Below are 16,366 nucleotides of genomic sequence, written 5' to 3' on the forward strand. Positions count from 1 at the left end.
TGTTTCTGACTGCAAGGGACCTACATTTGTTTTAACTAATCTCTTTCTTTTCACATATCTATAAAAACTCAGTCTGAAGAAGGGTTTCGGCCCGAAACGTCGCCTATTTCCTTCGCTCCATAGATGCTGCTGCACCCGCTGAGTTCCTCCAGCAATTTTGTGTACCTTCTATAAAAACTTTTGCAGTCAGTTTTTATGTTCCCTGCCAGTTTTCTTTCATAATCTATTTTTCCTTTCCTAATTAAGCCCTTTGTCCTCCTCTGCTGGTCTCTGAATTTCTCCCAGTCCTCCGGTATGCTGCTTTTTCTGGCTAATTTGTAAGCATCATCCTTCGCTTTGATACTATCCCTGATTTCCCTTGTTATCCACGGATGTACTACCTTCCCTGATTTATTCTTTTGCCAAACTGGGATGAACAATTTTTGTAGATCATCCATGCAGTCTTTAAATGTCTTCCATTGCATATCCACCGTCAACCCTTTTAGAATTAATTGCCAGTCAATCTTGGCCAATTCATGTCTCATACCCTCAAAGTTCCCTTTCTTTAAGTTCAGAACCATTGTTTCTGAATTAACAATGTCACTCTCCATCCTAATGAAGAACTCAACCATATTATGGTCACTCTTGCCCAAGGGGGCACTGTTACGACTCCCGAATGCAAGTACTTCAGAGCCACGTAACACAAGTCAAAAACCAGGTTCAGGTTCAAAAAACAGTTTTAATTATTCATTGGAACACAAAACTCAAACCTGATTTAAACAACCCAGTCAGGGATATGGATAAACCGACAAACAATTTAACAATGCTCCAGCCAGCCACGCCATGGGCCGTCGAACCGGAGATTCCAAAACCTGCCCAAAGAGATACAACCCTGACACCAGAATACACGAAAACTCTAAGGTCAGCCCTTATCCGTCCCAACTCAATATCTGTTAACAAGGAATGGTGAAAATACACAAAGTTCTATGCCATGTGGTCAGGCTTCCTCGGCCCCCACCAACAGTCTGCTCATCAGTCAGAGTCTACGACGAAGAGATGAATCCTGGGAAGCTCTGGTATTTATACTTCAGATGAGTCACCCGTCACCTGACGCAGCTTGGCCAATCGGGTACAGGAGCCTTTAACCCCTCGATTCCAGACTCACAGCCACGAGGCCTGCACTTGGGAGAGAAACAGAGAAAGGTAAGTACATAGCATTCACCAGGAGGGGGAAGCGCCTAACAGGCACGTACAACAAGACTGCTAACTAACCCTTCCTCATTACTCAATACCCAGTCTAAAATAGCCTGCTCTCTCGTTGGTTCCTCTACATGTTGATTTAGATATCTATCCCGCATACATTCCAATAAATCCTCTTCCTCAGCACCCCTGCCAATTTGATTCACCCAATCTATATGTAGATTGAAGTCACCCATTATAACGGTTTTGCCTTTGTCGCACGCATTTCTAATTTCCTGTTTGATACCATCTCCAACTTCACTACTACTGTTAGGTGGCCTGTACACAACACCCACCAGCGTTTTCTGCCCCTTAGTGTTTCGCAGCTCTACCCATACCGATTCCACATCCTGCAAACTAATGTCCAAATAGTTGGTAAACTTCCCAGCAGAGAGAGCAAGTGTGGAGAAGGAAACATGTGAAAAGTTGTTGGTCTGAACTGCTATCCCTTGGGTATTGTCAACATTTGCCTTGACCATTTAATATATAATTAGTATTATCAGATCATTGCAACATTAAGTTAGACCTGCACATTCAAGGAACTAAAAATCTTGCCATCAGCTTCCAATGGAACTTTTGGGGTGGAAAAAATATTGCCATTAAAATCAAAATGTGTATGCTATAAGTAGAAAAGGGCAATATTTAAATAATGCCTCTACTCACATGATATGCTGGTCATCAAATGTGATCTTCTTTACACACTTGCTGCTAAAAACATTGCTTAAATGAAAGGGATGTTTTGAGTGTAGTTACCCAGCAATGCAGTGATGTTGGGGAGCATGTGTGCAGCTGAATTATGCAGCTCCTAAGCAGCAACCTGTGACATGAACAATGTTATTACTATTGCCTGATGAAGACTATCAAAGGTATCAAAGGTATTTTATTGGTCACATCCACATACACCGAGGTGCAATGAAGTGAAATGCTTTTTGCCATTTTGCAGCACACAAAGAAAGAATACAGACATAACACCAATGAGAGTCTTAAACACAAAGAACATCCCCCCACAATGGCTCCCACCATGAGGGAAGGCACAATGTCCAGTCCCCAACCCCAGTTCACCCATAGTCGGGCCTATTGAGGCCTCCACAGTTGCCTCTATGGAGGCCCGATGTTCCTGGCCGTTCTCGCCGGGTGGTGGTGCTCCGGCGTCGGGAGAGTCCTCCCAGCGGCCTGGGAACCCTGGAACGGCCGCCTCCGTACTGGAGGCCGCGGCTTCCGAAGCCGACTAGGCCGCGCTGGTTGGAGCTCCACAACTGGCGATCTCGTCGCGAGATCCCAGGCTCCCGGCGTAAAGTCAGCGCCGCCGCCCGCAGCTGGTCGCTCCACAGTCCCGCAGCTCTGCGATGTTTTACCCGGCGGTCTCAGCTCACCGGAGCTCCAGCGCGGCGACCCAGGCAAGGCATCGCCCGCTCCACTATAGCGCTCCAGCTCTGTGCTGCCGCCGAAGCCGAGGTTCTGGGCGGTCCGCGACAGGAAACGCCACTCCAGGCCCGCTGGTAGGCCGCGAGGACGGGTCGAAGCTGCAGCCTGGAGAAAAGCTGCCTCTCCGACCAGGTAGGGCCCCTGAAAGGTAGTTTCCCCCTCTAAGGCTGAAGAAATCCACATCACAGCAGTAGATCTAAGATCTAAACTCATCACAACTAAAACAGAAACCGTCTGAGACGGGAACTTGAATCATGAATTTCAAAGAATATGATGATTGGATTTTGATAAAAAATGAATTGGTTCCACTTAGAAGCAACACAAATGGTTTTCATGATGACATTTTATAACCCTGAGCGAGAACAAAGTCAAGACAGATATAATCTACTGGAATAAGGCTTTGTCTCACAAGAATAAGCAATTTATTGAATCATCAGACATTTAACGCATCATGTTCCTATCGTGAACTTACACAATTGAATTCTATTCACTTTCAATTTAATGCGGTTGTTGGTCTTTGTTAATTTAATTTACATAGTGATAAATCTAAATATATGTAAATGTAATTTACCATTAGTCCCTATCCATGTAAGATGATGAAGTTGGTAAGAAGGAAGGTTTCACACTGGAGGTTTGTCCATTTAAATATTACTACGAACGTATGTAGACACAAGTAACTAAGATACCATTGGACAACAAGGAATATAACTTTAGCTTCTGGAGCCAAACTTCCCTCAACCTGAATAGTTTTCTAATGTAGCCTCAAGTGTAAGTTAAACCCTCTGTACTCCTCAACTAATATGTGTCACATATTGTCCCGTTATCCTGCACTGGCCCGCACTGTCCCACTTGGCCCACACTGGCCCGCACTGTCCCGCACTGTCCCGCACTGTCCCGCACTGGCCCGCACTGGCCCACACTGTCCCACTTGGCCCACACTGGCCCACACTGGCCCACACTGGCCCACACTGGCCCGCACTGTCCCGCACTGTCACACTGGCCCCACACTGGCCCCACACTGGCCCCACACTGGCCCCACACTGGCCCCACACTGGCCCCACACTGGGCCACACTGGCCCCACACTGGCCCCACACTGGGCCCACACTGGCCCCACACTGGCCCCACACTGGCCCACACTGGCCCGCACTGTCCCACTTGGCCCACACTGTCCCACTTGGCCCACACTGTCCCACTTGGCCCACACTGTCCCACTTGGCCCACACTGTCCCACTTGGCCCACACTGTCCCACTTGGCCCACACTGGCCCGCACTGGCCCACACTATCCCACTTGGCCCACACTATCCCACATTGGCCCACACTGGCCCGCACTGTCCCACACTATCCCACATTGGCCCGCACTGGCCCACACTGGCCCACACTGGCCCACACTGTCCCACACTATCCCACATTGGCCCGCACTGGCCCACACTGGCCCGCACTGGCCCGCACTGTCCCACACTATCCCACATTGGCCCACTTGGCCCACACTGTCCCACTTGGCCCACACTGTCCCACATTATCCCACACTGGCCCACACTGTCCTACTTGGCCCACACTGTCCCACTTGGCCCACACTGTCTCGTATTATCCCACATGGGCCCACACTGTCCCACTTGGCCCACACTGTACCACACTGTCCCACACTGTCCCACATTATCCCACACTGCCCCACACTGCCCCACACTGCCCCACACTGCCCCACACTGCCCCACACTGCCCCACACTATTCCACATTATCCCACATTATCCCACATTATCCCACATTATCCCACATTGGCCCACATTGGCCCACATTGGCCCACATTGGCCCACATTGGCCCACATTGGCCCACACTGCCCCACACTGCCCCACATTATCCCACATTATCCCACATTGGCCCACATTGGCCCACATTGGCCCACATTGGCCCACATTGGCCCACATTCTACAACAGAAGCTGCAGATCACAGATTGTTGAGGTTCAAATGCAGGAACTGGGTTCTCATGCAAACCTCATCAGTTGACACATTTGTGGTAAAAATTGACACTGGAAACTGCAGATGCTGGAATCTAAAAACAAGTGCTGGAGGAACTCAATGGGTCAGGCAGCATCTGTGGAGGGCCATCTCGGATCATGATAGAGCTTCAGGTCAGGACAACAATTGGTCATTCATCTCAAGTAAAGTTGCAATATTATCCTTCCTTTGATCTTCTGATCTGTTTAAACAGCTGACATTTGTGCACATTCCTTTAAATTCCTTTTATTCTTATTGATGTTAGAAACTGAAAATAATTATTCAATTTTGGCAATTTTTGTATACTGCAGAATTAGGTACAATTTCCAGCCCATTTATCTTGAACTGAAGAAGTATGGGTGACTAAAGAGATAAAAAATAAAAGCATTAAACCCTTTTATCCTTTGAAAAGAATTCTAAGCAAATAAACATGAAAAGATAAACTCAATCTTATACACCGTGTAACTTGTGTGGTGAAGGCCTGTTTCAGAGGAGACTCCAGGCAAATTGAGACGTGCATGCAAAACTGAGAAGAACTGGGCCAAGACCAATAAACATTGTATAGCTTAGCCTGAGAATAAATAAAGTAGAACTAATGGGAGTTATTTCAACATAGAATGGCCCAGAGATGACCATAGAACATAGATCAGCACAGAAACAGGCCCTTCGGCCCACAATGTCCGTGCTGAACATGATGCCAAGTTAAACAAATCTCCACTGCCTGCACGTGATCTTTATTTACCTCCATTCCCTGCATATCCATGTGTCTATCTAAAAGCCTCTTAAACACCACTATCGTATCTGCCTCCACCACCACACCTGGCAGTGCATTCCAGGCACCACCACCCTGCCCCATACATCTCCTTTAAACCTTCCCCCTCTGACTTTAAAGTGATAGCCTCCAGTATTTAACATTGTGAGGTGTTCACGCCAGGAAACACCTTGACATTTTATCACCAAATGATAAAATAAAATAGATACAGATACATGTCTAACAAATTTCCTTTCACCAAGGTAACAACAAGGTGCAATTACTGGGGTATTGAGAATGATTACTATTATCCCTCCCTCATGATGTAACAATGCTCTGTCCACAGGGATCTGAAGAAGGAAATACTAAACTGTATTGGTCATAGGCAGGAGGTTAGACAGTGGTAAAGGGTTATCAAAAGGATTTGAGTATAGGAGCAGGGAGGTTCTACAGCAGTTGTACAGGGTCTTGGTGAGACCACACCTGGAGTATTGCATACAGTTTTGGTCTCCAAATCTGAGGAAGGACATTATTGCCATAGAGGGAGTGCAGAGAAGGTTCACCAGACTGATTCCTGGGATGTTAGGACTGTCTTATGAAGAAAGACTGGATAGACTTGGTTTATACTCTCTAGAATTTAGGAGATTGAGAGGGGATCTTATAGAAACTTACAAAATTCTTAAGGGGTTGGACAGGCTAGATGCAGGAAGATTGCTCCCGATGTTGGGGAAGTCCAGGACAAGGGGTCACAGCTTAAGGATAAGGGGGAAATCGTTTAAAACCAAGATGAGAAGAACTTTTTTCACACAGAGAGTGGTGAATCTCTGGAACTCTCTGCCACAGAGGGTAGTCGAGGCCAGTTCATTGGCTATATTTAAGAGGGAGTTAGATGTGGCCCTTGTGGCTAAGGGGATCAGAGGGTATGGAGGTACGTGGAAGGCAGGTACGGGATACTGAGTTGGATGATCAGCCATGATCATATTGAATGGCGGTGCAGGCTCGAAGAGCCGAATGGCCTACTCCTGCACCTAATTTCTATGTTTCTATGTTTCTATCTTTTGATCTGTGGTTGAGATCCACAACACAACAAGCAAAGCACATGCAAGTGTTTGAACTGAGACTCTTGCAGTAGGCAGAGCAATCTTAGCCTTAAACTTAGCTTGTTTGATTTCAGCACAGTTCCTTCTACGCAGTTTGTTAATCATCGGTATCAGATTCGACTCCATAGGTACACAGGAAAATTAGATGATGAACAGCAGACAATTTCTTTAGCCTGAAACTCCATCTGAGCACAAAGCTGGATTCTGCAGTCAGATGGCTCACAGGTTGACCGATTTGAAAAACACAATCCTCTCTCTTTTGCTTCCATTAAGGGTTGCTGTACAATGAGAAATTTTCTTTGAACTGTGCATCCATTGAAGATATGCCCGTGAGAGACCGAATTCACTAGGAATGAGCTCTGATAGATTTCAAATGAATGTACATGGCGCTAAAAGCAAATGATTACAGAGAAAGATTATTTGCATTCTATGCAGAACCAATTGCTTCAAAATAATATATCGTTTTCATGACTGAGATACTGGTGGCTTATTTATTTTAAACATGTCAGTCTTTCTAATACTTCCTCAATGTTTCACCATCTATTTACTCTACCATCTGCACTTCTGCCCAGATTGTTTCCTTGCCAAAGGTCGATCTAAAACTGATGTGTTTGAGTCTTTCACTCCGCCACCAGGCACATGTTGACTTCCTGCTCCCTAATTACTCTCTATTTCATTAGAAATTCCTGCAGAAGATTGTATCTGATGGCAACTATCTTTCTATTCTCTTATCATCTCTGTGCTGGATGTATCTTCAGCCTCTTGGGTTCAGCCTGCTGTACATGGGAAATAACTTTCAACCATCCAGGAACAGGATGACAACTGGAATAGGGCGGAAAGGAAAGAGCACTGGCATTCTTATATAGAAACATAGAAAATAGGTGCAGGAGGAGGCCATTCGGCCCTTCGAGCCAGCACCGCCATTCAATGTGATCATGGCTGATCGTCCCCTATCAATAACCCATGCCTGCTTTCTCCCCATATCCCTTGACTCCACTACCCCTAGAGCTCTATACTTGCTCTATTCACCCATAGGCTATGAGAGAATCCCAACAAGGTTATTTGATGACTTTTTCCTGAGTTCAGTCAGAAGTTAATCTTACAGTTAGACCAATTCCAGAGAATTGAAGGAGAAGTAAGGCTTGGACAACAGGTTTGCCGGTTTGTTTGTCTGCAGGTGACTTTCAGTTGCAACACAAAGTCGGAAGAAAGCTCTTGACCCGAAACGTCACCTATCCATGTTCTCCACAGATACTACCTGACCCGCTGAGTTACTCCAGCACTCTGTGAAACGTCACCTATCCATGTTCTCCACAGATGCTGCCTGACCCGCTGAGTTACTCCAGCACTCTGTGAAACGTCACCTATCCATGTTCTCCACAGATGCTGCCTGACCCGCTGAGTTACTCCTGCATTGGTGTATTTTTCCAGAGATGTATGAGGTGGTTTCCACTAGATGTACCAGGGTCACCGCTGGGGATTGGTATCCACATTGCAGCCAACCAGCAACGTTGGGGAGTGAGGAGGGAGTTATATTTAATTGCTAAACAAAATATAGGCCCAGAAAAATGTTTCTGATCAATTGCTACGTATTGTACAGAGACAAAACATATCCTGAAAACAAAGTTGCAGGATTTAAGTGATTTAATCTGCTGTTTCATGTAAGATGCATCAAAGTAATATATTTAAAAAAGGCTAATTTCTAAAATTGCACAGAAATGTTAATAAATACCTCTGAGACTCAGTAACAGGATATTTAATTGAGTTGAAAGTTATGAATTATAATATTTGTATTCTAAATGAAAGAAAGCACTGGATTGTTTGAGCATCTGGGGAAATTAATACATATCGCCATGGATACTGGATCTAAAATGTAATATTGAAGAATATTAAAAATCTGGAAAAATATCTCTCCTCACATTGGGGAACAAATTAACTTACTGAGATCTTAATGTTCTGACTGGAAGGCAGAAGTGGCTGGAAATTGTTCACTGTTTATATTTTGCCCTGTTCTCTAGTGTCCCATTACTGTCGATTGTTCGCTTGCAGCCTTATATGCATCAACCATTAACATTTAATGTGTTAAAATGAATGTGGTTAATAAACTTTCTCTGCAGCTGCCCTAGTAACTGTCAAGTTTGATGAACTCTTTCTGTTTTAAACTTCACGCTGGACAAAAGTCTGGATGTATCTTGCTCCCCCTGATTAGTAAACAGTAGTTCCCCCCACGTCAACAACGGGAGCTGATCTTTCTGAATGTTTTTGTTTACCATCGAAATTTCATAAAACATCACATTTATTTGTACAAATTAGGAAAGGGCAGAATGTTACATATCAAACAATTCACATATATAAAATGTTTATTTCTAAAATCATTTTAATAATTGGAATTGTAAAATATTCAACTTCTATTTGCATCTGTGTGAATAGTTTTAGATTTACTTTTTCGTTTTAGAGATACAGCGTTTTATAGGTACAGCGTGGAAACAGGCCCTTCGGCCCGCCAATTCTGCGTCAACCAGCGATCCTCGCACACTAGCACTATCCCACACACTGGGGATAATTTACAGAAGCCATTTAACCTACAAACCTGCATGTCTTTGGAATGTGGGTAGAAACTGGAGAAATCCCACGTGGTCACAGGAAGAACGTACAAACGCCATACTGACAGCACCCGTAGAAAGGATCAGACCCGGGTCTCTGGCGCTGTAAGGCAGCAACTCTACCGCTGGGCCACTGTGCTGCCTTTAGCTCCCTATTTATTTAGATATGTTTACCTGATTGTCTATTAATAAATCTTTTGATATTGCTTGGCTTTCAGTTCTCTTAATACTTAAGAAGAAAAATCAGGGATGATGATACTCTAATGGAACTGGGAAAACCAGTCTAACACTACAGTTGGAAATGATTCTATGATTCAGGTCAAACCTATTTGCTAATTTCAAACCAATGCTCTTCTCACATCACCCTGACAACTCCGTGAAATCTTTCTATTTGACAAAGCCTTTGCTTAAAATCAATATTTATCTGATAACAATCTTTAGATGTTCCTTAGTTGTTTTACTTCATCAAAGGTCTTAGATTCATAGACTGATAGAGCTGGAAAGAGGCCCTTCAGCCCAACTCATCCATGCCGACCAAGATGTCTGTTTGAGCCATTTATATGTGCCTGGTCCATATCCATCTAGATCATTAGAGCTTTCTCTGCCATCATGGTGTGACAGTGGTTCATGGCTCCTGAGTAACCCTTCAGTCTGGAGAAGGGTCTCGACCCGAAATGTCACCCATTCCTTCTCTCCAGAGATGCTGCCTGTCCCGCTGAGTTACTCCAGCACTTTGTGTCTATCTTCGGTTTAAACCAGCACCTGCAGTTCCTTCCTACATGAATAAACTTTAAACCTGATTTCAACAACCCTACCGGTAAAGGTCTGATATCCAATTGTTCAGAGACCCTGATGGGCATCGAACTGACTCATTAATTTGTCCAGAACATGAGCAGTGGGCCCGCACTGCAAGCAGGGCGTGAGGCCTGGGTCTGGATTCATATGTGACTGGGGGGGGGAGTGTCAGGGACATGTTAATCCCCCTATGCTACACATCCCCTCCCATGCACACCTCTCTGTACAGCTTTCTTTGTACATTCCCCTCACCCCCACCCTGCCCACACTCCCTCTCCATCACCTTTCACACCCTCCCCCTTGTACAATTTCCTCTTCCCTCCCAACGTCTTGATCCAAATCGTTTTACTTACACAGATGCTGCTGGTCTGCTGGGTTTTTCCACCATTTTTCTTCCCAAACTTTTTCTTTGTTGTTAATGTTTTTACCACTTTCATAAACTGAAAACACACATTTCTCTCCTGCAGAATACTGTAGGTTATATTCCATCCACACACCTTTGATGCAATGACATCAGTTTATGTACATGGTAGAGTCCGGTCTACACAGAATCTGTCGTTACTCTTGCTCCATGTTACTGCTGTTCAATGCACTGATGGCAATGTGGCCACAATTATTTAATCTCAATCAGTATTGCTACTGGGAGCCACCATGGTGACAACTAATGCCTGTGAGTGGACTTCCAACAATTTGTGTTTCAGCACTCTGACAATTCCAGAACACCGTCTGAGTTGCAATAATTGCATTACCGCATGCTGTTACAGAAGGGATTCCTACGGAGAATGTGTCACTCAGACCAGTAATGAGTAACAGCTGATGTGTAGACAGCACACCTGGTGCGATGTGTAGTCTGCACACCTGGTGCAATGTGTAGAGCACACATGGTGCAATGTGTAGTCTGCACACCTGGTGCAATGTGTAGAGCACACCTGGTGCAATGTGTAGAGTACACCTGGTGCAATGTGTAGTCTGCACACCTGGTGCAATGTGTAGAGCACACCTGGTGCAATGTGTAGGACGCACACCTGGTTGCAATGTGTAGACAGCACACCTGGTGCAATGTGGTAGGACAAGCACACCTGGTGCAATGTGTAGAGCACACCTGGTGCAATGTTGTAGAGCACACCCTGGTGCAATGTGTAGACAGCAAACCTGGTGCAATGTGTAGGAGCACACATGGTGCAATGTGTCCACCTGTGCAATGTGTGACAGCACACTGTTGCAATGTGGTTGACAGCACACCGGGTGCAATGTGTAGATCCCTTTTGTAGCCACACTGGTTCAATGTGTAAGCACACCTGGTGCAATGTGTAGACAGCACACATGGTGCAATGTGTAGCACAGCACACCTGGTGCAATGTGTAGAGCACACCTGGTGCAATGTGTAGAGTACACCTGGTGCAATGTGTAGTCTGCACACCTGGTGCAATGTGTAGAGCACACCTGGTGCAATGTGTAGAGCACACCTGGTGCAATGTGTAGACAGCACACCTGGTGCAATGTGTAGACAGCACACCTGGTGCAATGGTAAATGAACTCTGCACTACATGCCCACTAGCTCAGCAGCTAGTATAGTGTTGCAGGTGGATCATGCCATTCAGCCCTCATAGTTGGTACTGATCATGATGCCAAACTAAACTACACGCACATGGTCCATAAACCTCCATTCTCTACCTGTTCATGTGTCTGTCTAAAAGTCTCTTAAACACTACTGTCATATTTGTTTCCACCATCACCTCTGGCCACACATTTCAGGCACCCACCCTTCACAGTTTAAAAACCCGCCATACATCTCCTTTCCATTTCTGACCTTAAACTTATGGCCTCCAGTATTTAACATTTTCTCCCTGAGAAACATACTCTGACTCTGCCCCATCTCTGCATCGATAGTCCACAGGTGAGATGCCAGGTTGCTAATGTTGTGCTTCTATTTATGAAAAACTGCAAAGAAATGTTTGTGAACTACAGCCTAGTGAGTCTAACATTGGTGGAGGGTGACATTGGATGGGATTCGGAGAGACTAAATGTGCATGATTTTGGAATTGATAGTGGTGATGTAGATTAGAAAACATGGATCCACATGGGCCAGCCCATTGGATACAACATTGGTGATATAGTGGAGAGTGAAGAAGGTTATCTAAGATTACAATGCAATCTTGATCAAATGGGCCACTGGGCCCAGGAATGACAAATGGATTTTATGTTGTAAAGTACGAGTGGAGGAGTATTTCAGGTGCCAATAGACAACAGGTGCAGGAGTAGCCAGCACTCCATGCCACTGCCTCTCCACACAAACCAGCCAACACACTGGAACCAATTGCTCAGTCAAGCTTCATGGAACAGCAGCTGATGTTGGTTTACAGCCACAGGATGAGAAATAAACAACCGTGGCATCTTGAAAGGATCTATTGAGCAAATCGACCTCAATTAAAGTGATGGATTTGCTGAAAATAGTTTCCCATTACAGTAAGAGAAATCGTAAGATATGTGCTGAGTTTTTGGAAATTGATGTAATCATATTTTTCTCTGTACAGCCTTGTACTTTGTAGATAGACTCAGTGTTCATTCATCAATCGTGTGTGCGGGAATCAATCATTAATCTATCTCTTATTCAAACTCATCACTTCTCAAAATTCCAAAATGGTAGAATTCTTCATCTGCAGCCGCCACTCCTCAATCACCCTCCGCACCATGACGCGCGGCACAGGATTGTAAACATGTGGAAGGAGAGACTGGAGGTGTTAGGAGAGGCTCTGGGAGAAACAGACAGTACCCACAGGAGAGAAGACAGCAAAACACAGAGGACAGACACAAAGTGCTGGAGTAACTCAGTGGGTCAGGCAGCATCTGTGGAGAACATGGATAGACAATAGGTGCAGGAGTAGGCCATTCGGCCCTTCAAGCCAACCATTCAATGTGATCATGGCTGATTATCCACAATCAGTACCCCGTTCCTGCTTCTCCCCATATCCCCTGACTCCACTATCTTTAAGAGCCCTATCTAGCTCTCTCTTGAAAGTATCCAGAGAACTGACCTCCAGCGCCGTCTGAAGCAGAGAATTCCACACTCACAAATCTCTGTGTGAAAAAGTGTTTCCTCGTCTCCATTCTAAATGGCTTGCCCTGTATTCTTAAACAGTGGCCCCTGGTTCTGGACTCCCCCAACATCGGGAACATGTTTCTTACCTCTAGCGTGTCCAAGCCCTTAATAATCTTATATGTTTCAATAAGATCCCCTCTCGCCCTTCTAAATTTCAGAGTATACAAGTCCAGCCGCTCCATTCTCTCAGCATATGACAGTCCCGCCATCCCGGGAATTAACCTTGTAAACCTACCTGCACTCCCTCAATAGCAAGAATGTCCTTCCTCAAATTAGGGGACAAAAACTGCACACAATACTCCAGGTGTGGTCTCACTAGGGCTCTGTACAACTGCAGTAGGATCTCTTTGCTCCTAGTTGACATTTCACAGAGTACTGGAGTAACTCAGCGGGTCAGGCAGCATCTGTGGAGAACATGGATAGGTGACGTTTCAGATCGGGACCCGTTTTGGGTCAGAGATGTTACTCGACCCGTTACTCCAGCACTTTGTGTTTTTTTTTTTAACGAGCATCTGCAATTCATTGTGCCGACATGACTATAAATAATTATTATATCATTCATATCATAAACTATAGAGATGCCATCACAGAACTATGTGGAACACTTGAATCATACTTGAATCGCACCAAATTTAAATCATTGATTTTAAGCCTCTCCATTTGGTCGCCTCTCGTGCACTCCAGTGGTGGATAATTACTCCATGAATCACTTATTTGCAAGTAAATTAAACATTATCTGTAGCTTTAGCCAACACCAAGTAGTGAGAGAGAATGAATAGCATCAGTGTTTCACTTCAACAGCTTCCCATGGGAATGAATTCTGAGACAAGTTCAGTGAGTGAAATCCATCAATATTCCTCTGGAGCTATCTGCAGCAAAGTCTATCGAGCAGCTAGCTCAGTGTTTGATGCCACTGTTGCTGGTCCTGTGCGGGTTGTAATGATAATCTGCACCAATCGTATGTGTTGAGAGTTTCAAATACAGGAATGAAAGGAAAATTTGAACAAAGATTTGCATTAATACAATCCTAAACACTGCAACAATCATAACATTTGAAAGAAGATTTATTGGGATTTATTCTGAGTATGTTTACAGGAAATGGAAGTTAACAATAATACAACAGGGATCAGAATCTGACAAAAACTTGGGCTCACAGCGGCAATGGATGGACATCTCCAGCAGGTGGCAGCAAACCATCACATTAAGTCTGCAAATCTGTTATACTCTTCAAAATGTACTTAAACAGAGGAATGAGGGAGTTTTTCCAAAGAGTTCACACAGGCATGATAGGATGCACAAGTTCATTCAGTGCTTTATCATTCTGTAGCGTCTGTAGATGAAAAAAGGGTATTGAGTATAGAAGTTGTGATGTTATGTGACAAATGTACAAGGCGTTGGTGAAGCCACATTTGGAGGACTGTGTACACAAATATGCTGGAGAAACTCAGCGGGTGGAGGACTGTGTGCTGTTTTAGGAAGTACTAGACCAAGTGGGGCCCGTTGGGTCCCGTTCCCCTAACGCAATATTCCACCACTCACCCATAGCCCCCAACTGCGCAGGCACAGCTGACGGGTTCCCGTTGTGATGCGAGTCAAGACAACCCTCCCCCAACTGCGCCTCGCCATCCCTCTTCCTACCCCTATCCTCCTCCATTCCCCTTCATCCCCCTCACCCTCACTCTTCTTTCCCCTATCCTCCTCCCCCACTCGCTCCCTCACCTCTCCCTCCCTCCCTCTCCTTTCCCCTACCCTCAGTCACTCCCTCCCTCCATAACCCCTCTCCCCTCCCTACCCCCTCCTCTCCCTCTATCTAACTGCTCCCCCACTCCTCACCTCTCCCCTATCCCACCCCCACTCTCCCTCCTCACCTCCCCCACTGCCCTCCTCTCCCCATCCCGCACTCCCTATCTCCCCCACTCCCGCCTCCTCTCCCTCAATCCACCCATCTCCCCCACTCTCCCTCCTCAACTCCCCCCTTTCCCTGCCCTCTCCCCTCCCTACCCACCTCTTCTCCCTCTATCCCCCTGCTCCCCCCATTCCTCACCTCCCCCCAAACCCCCCCTCCCCCCCCCCCAATGACAATCACGATTTTTTTGGTAAATGAAACCTCCCCCCTAGAATTTGATTAAAACGCGGTTTTTTAATGTAAATGAGTATCGGGATGCCATTGTGATGTCATTGTGACGTCATACGCTGCTAACGGGCAGTGCAAGTGGAAGTGATTTTTGTCAAAGTGGTTTTCGTAAAGTTTAAAATGTGAATAACGTAAAATATACCAACAATCTGAACAAAACATGCCACAGCACACCACGGGACAATGGTGAGTAAGGTGGGCCAAAATTTGTAGCGCTATCGTGTACCGTTTTGGCGTAGTTTCAGGATCACATACACATACACGCATACAAACAAACAAGATGAGAGTTTTAGTAATATATAGATATCATTAAGATGCAAAGTGCAGAGAAGACTAATTAGAATATTGACAGGACTTCATGGCCTGAGCTACAAGGAGAGATTGTGCGGGTTAGAACTTTATGTCTTGGAGCGCAGCAGGCAAACGGGTGATCTTATAGAGATGGATCGGATTGTGAGGGTGAATACACAGTCTTTTACCCAGAGTAATGGAATCAAGAACTAGAAGACATAGATATAAGGTGAGAGGGGAAAGGTTTAATAGGAATCTGAGGGGCAATGTTTTTACACACAGGGTGGTGTGTGTATTTTCCAGTGCCTGGAATACTTTGCCAGGGGTGGTGGTGGAGACAGATTGTGTTTACGAGGCATCTTTTTTATCTTCGAAAAGCACTGGATATACTTGATCAGGCCCCACAGATTAATTTAGCTTCGTACATCTCACCTCCTCTGTTGTAACGCAGAAGATCCACAACACACCTGCTTAATGTTCAAAGGTACACAAAAATGCTGGAGAAACTCAGCGGGTGCAGCAGCATCTATGGAGTGAAGGAAATGGGTAACGTTTCGGGCCGAAACCCTTCTTCAGACTGATAGGGGGTGGCGGGGAGGAGGAAGGAAAAAAGAGGAGGAGGAGCCCGAGGGCTGGGGGATGGGAGGAGACAGCCCGAGGGCTGAGGAAGGGGAGGAGACAGCAAGGGCTAACAAAATTGGGAGAATTCAATGTTCATGCCCGCAGGATGCAGACTCCCCAAGCGGAATATGAGGTGCTGTTCCTCCAGTTTCCGGTGTTACTCACTCTGGCAATGGAGGAGACCCAGGACAGAGAGGTCGGATTGGGAATGGGAGGGGGAGTTGAAGTGCTGAGCCACCGGGAGGTCAGGTAGGTTCTTGCGGACCGAGCGGTGGTGTTCAGAAAAACGATCGCCCAACCTCCGCTTAGTCTCACCGATGTAGATCAGCTG

The 16,366-nt window shown here is 45.6% G+C and overlaps 2 long non-coding RNA genes across 2 annotated transcripts in view; both read right to left on the bottom strand.

The window, feature by feature from the left end:
* Positions 1–3,559: 3,559 nt before the first annotated feature.
* Positions 3,560–3,983, bottom strand: LOC116986616. The gene is made up of 3 exons (XR_004415538.1): positions 3,934–3,983; positions 3,838–3,874; positions 3,560–3,611 (listed from the first exon to the last, which is right to left on the bottom strand). It is a non-coding gene; the product is annotated as an uncharacterized LOC116986616 (long non-coding RNA).
* A 10,052-nt stretch (positions 3,984–14,035) lies between these two features.
* LOC116987101 overlaps positions 14,036–16,366 on the bottom strand; it is a 12,342-nt gene continuing 10,011 nt past the window's right edge. Inside the window, exon 2 of the long non-coding RNA XR_004415645.1 lies at positions 14,036–14,319. This is a non-coding gene — a long non-coding RNA (uncharacterized LOC116987101). The remainder of the gene's footprint in view (positions 14,320–16,366) is intronic.

The sequence above is a fragment of the Amblyraja radiata genome, chromosome 24 (genome assembly GCF_010909765.2).
Source record: "Amblyraja radiata isolate CabotCenter1 chromosome 24, sAmbRad1.1.pri, whole genome shotgun sequence".
Classification (NCBI taxonomy): Eukaryota; Metazoa; Chordata; class Chondrichthyes; order Rajiformes; family Rajidae; genus Amblyraja; species Amblyraja radiata.